General features: G+C 41.6%; 1 pseudogene; it reads right to left on the bottom strand.

Moving 5' to 3' along the window:
• Positions 1 to 585, bottom strand: part of LOC105003149 — a 6,409-nt pseudogene extending 5,824 nt beyond the window's left edge.
• Between the last annotated feature and the right edge of the window lie 3,386 nt (positions 586 to 3,971).

Here is a 3,971-nt window from a genome sequence, read left to right as displayed (position 1 = left end):
GGGAATCAGGCGGTCCCAAGTACAGAACCACGACTAGGACTACAACACAGCTAAAGGAAGATGAGATCAGAGTCATTTTGTCAGGTGTATTCTTAAAGGAGTCAGGCAGACACATGCTAAGCCTTTAAACTATGGCAAATTGGCAAACATAGAACAGGAGGAGAAGGAAGCTCCTGGTAAATTCCTAGATAGACAGAGAAGCCCTTCGCAGATTCACTGAAATTGATCTGGAAAGTGAAGAGGGAAAAGTGATCTTAAAAGATAGATTTCTCACTTAGTCAGCTCCAGATATCTGCTGCAAGCTATTAAAATGGGCATATGGACCAAATCAGTCTTTAGATAATCTGTTACAACTGGCTCAGACAGTTTATTATGGTAGGGAATATGAGGAAAGGAAAGAAAGGCAGAAAAAGACAAAGGAACAGGCGGAAGCCTTCACAATGGCTATGAGAACCGTTCTTAAACAGCCTGAGAAAAATGCCCAGAGGGACCGAGGTGAAAAGGGATGGGCTTGCTATTACTGTGGAAAGGAGGGGCACATCAAGTGAAATTACCCTCAGACATCCAAGCTGCCCCCAGCTCCATGTCCGGTCTGCAAAGGACCACACTGTAAGAGAGACTGCCCCCAGAGGCATAGGTTTCAGTGGTCAGACTCTCAAGACAAACAGAACTGAAGGTGCCCAGGGGTCCCCACACAAGCTCCTGTCCTAATTACACCTGAGGAACCCCGGGTATTAATAACTGTGGGGGGCCAATCCATCGATTTCCTTTTAGACACTGGGCGACTTACTCTTTGCTTACTGAAGTCCCTGGCCCACTTTCTTCCCAATCTGCTTCCGTAATAGGACTGTCTGAACGAGCCAAAAGGTATTGTTTCTGTAAGTTGTGACTGGGACTCTGTGCTATTTTCATACGAGTTTCTGATTGTGTCAGAGTCTCCCTCGCCCCTTTTGGAGAGGGACATACTGAGCAAAGTCCATGCCTCAGTTTTCATAAATATGGAGCCTTCCCTTTATCTCCCTTTAATTGAACAAAATGTAAATCCTAGAGTATGAACTGATGGAAAATCTGTGGGTAGAGCAAAAAATGCTATTCCTGTAGTTGTCAAGCTCAAAGACCTGCACTTATTTCCACATAAGAAGCAGTATCCACTGAAACCTGAGATTAAGGGAGGGTTAAAACCCATCATCAAAAATTTAAAGGAACAGGGACTATTAATTCCCTGTAACAGTCCATGCAACACTCCTATTTCGGGTATAAAGAAATCAAATGGTAAATGGAGATTAGTTCAAGATTTATGAATAATAAATGAGGCCATAGTTCCTTTACACCCCGTGGTGCCTAATCGTTACATGCTATTGTCTGAAATTCCTGAACAAGCCAAATATTTCTCTGTAATTGATTTAAAAGATGCCTTTTATTCAGTGCCTTTGGCAGAGGAAAGTAAATTTCTATTTGCCTTTGAGGACCCGACACAACCAGCTTCTCAGTTAACTTGGACATTTTGCCCCAGCGATTTCGTGACAGTTCTCACTTATTTGGACAAAGTTTGTCATGGGATCTACAAAACTTTAATAGCTCCAAAGCAGTGGTGTTACCGTATGTAGATGATATTTTGCTCTGTGCTGAGACAGAGGAAGCTTGTTCAAGAGCCTCAGAAGACTTCTTAAACTTTCTGGCAGGCTGCGGTTACAAGGCATCAAGAGAAAAGGCTCAGCTTTGTCAACAATCTGTTAGATATCTGGGCCTAATCATATCAGAAGGGACTAGGGCCATAGGCCCTAGAGAATTAAACCTAAACTAAATCATCCCCTACCTATGACTTTAAGACAATTGAGAGGACTTTTGGGAATCATAGGCTACTGTCGTATTTGGATTCCGGGTTACAGGGAAATTGCCTGGCCTCATTATAAACTTATAGCTGAAACTCAGCAGGCCCAAACCAAAAAACTGGTTTGGTCTCCAGATACTCAAAAGACTTTTAAGGTTCTTCATACTGCTCTCCTGCAAGCTCCAGCTCTAAGCTTGCCCACAGGGTCAGAATTTAATTTATTTGTCACTGAAAGAAAAGGTGTGGCCTTGGGAGTTTTGGCACAACCCTGAGGGCCTCACCAGCAACCTATTGCTTATCTAAGCAGAGAATTAGATGTAATTTCACATGGGTGGCCCCACTGCCTAAGAGTAATTGGGGCAGTGGCTTTATTAACACCTGAAGCTTTAAAAATAATTAATGGATGAAACCTTATTGTACTGACTTCTCATGCTGTGAGTGGAATCTTAAATTCTAAGGTTAATATTTGGATGACAGACAATAGGCTTCTTAAATATCAGTCATTGTTGTTAGAAAGACCAGTAACTAAGCTTAAAGTTTGTGGAAATTTAAATCCTGCCACTTTCCTTCCTGAGAAGGAAAATGAAACACCTGATCATGATTGTTCCCACTTCCTAACTTTAAACTATGCACGATACTGGATGCTTGGGGCTAGTGCACTGGGACGACCCAGAGGGATGGTATGGGGAGGGAGGAGGGAGGAGGGTTCAGGATGGGGAACACATGTATACCTGTGGCGGATTCATTTTGATATTTGGGAAAACTAATACAATTATGTAAGGTTTAAAAATAAAATAAAATTAGAAAAAAAAAATAAACTATGCAGCTTGGGAAGATCTAATGGATATCCCATTAGACAATCCTGACATGGAAATATTTACAGATGGCAGTTCTTTTGTTCAGGATGGAAAGCATAAAGCAGGTTATGCCGTGGTGACTGCTGAACAGGTTTTAGAAGCAAAATCTCTCCCCCAGGGAATCAGTGCTCAGTTAGCAGAGCTTATGGCTCTGACCTGAGCTCTAGAGTTAAGCAAAGGGCAGCGGGTAAATATCTACACTAATTCTAAGTATGCTTATTTGACTTTACATGCTCATGCTGCAATATGGAAAGAAAGACAGTTCAAAACAGCAACAGGAGCACCTAATAAACATTTCAGAAAGATCAAGAGACTTTTAACTGCTATATATTGTCCTAAAGAAGTAGCTGTTATGCAGTGCAAAGGACACAACAGAGATGGGAGTAAAGTAGCTGAAGGTAATCAGCTGGCTGACTGTCAAGCCAGAAAAGCGGCACTTTATGAAACCCCTTCACTACAGAAGCCTTTGATCTGGACAGGTCCTGTGGAACAGGGAAAACCACAATATACTGAGGAAGAATTAGAAAGATATGAGAAACGAGGAGCAAAGATTACTGATAAAGGATGGTTACAGTCCAAAGATGGGTGATTAATAATTCCTGAAAATTCTCAATGAAAAATTCTTAAGGGTTTACACCACAGTTTTCATTTGGGTGCAGAGAGTACTTACCAGATGGCTTTTCATTTGTTTGAAGGTAAAAATGTAATGAAAACTTTAAAGAACATTATCAAAAGGTGTGAGGTTTGTCAGAAAAATAACCCAAAGAATGAAAAGCTAGCAGAATCTGGATTACAACGAAGTGGAAAGTATCCTGAAGAGGACTGGGAAATTGATTTTACTCATATGCCAAAAGCTAATGGGTATTCTTGCTTACAAGTTTGGATGGATACTTTTACTAGATGAATTGAGGCTTTTCCCTGTCGTAGTGAACAGGCTAAGGAGGTTATAAAGATTTTAATCCATGAAATTATCCCCACGTTTGGGCTGGCACAGAGCCTTCAGAGTGACAATGGCTCCGCCTTTAAAGCTGCTGTAACTCAGGGGGTGTCTAAAGCTCTAGGACTAGAATATCACTTACACTGTTCCTGGAGACCCCAATCCTCAGGAAAGGTTGGAAAAGGTAATGACATTATCAAAAGACATCTGCGCAAATTAACTCAAGAGACCCAGGACAATTGGACTAAAGTCCTACCCATAACTTTAATGAGGGCTCGAACTGCCCCCCAAAAAGAGGGACTGTCCCCCTTTGAATGTATTTATGGACGACCTTTCTTACGCACAG

Source organism: Bison bison, unplaced genomic scaffold (assembly GCF_000754665.1).
Source record: "Bison bison bison isolate TAMUID 2011002044 unplaced genomic scaffold, Bison_UMD1.0 scf7180017864462, whole genome shotgun sequence".
NCBI classification, from domain to species: domain Eukaryota; kingdom Metazoa; phylum Chordata; class Mammalia; order Artiodactyla; family Bovidae; genus Bison; species Bison bison.
Note: the sequence above shows the minus strand (reverse complement) of the source record. Positions and strands in the feature narration are given on the sequence as shown.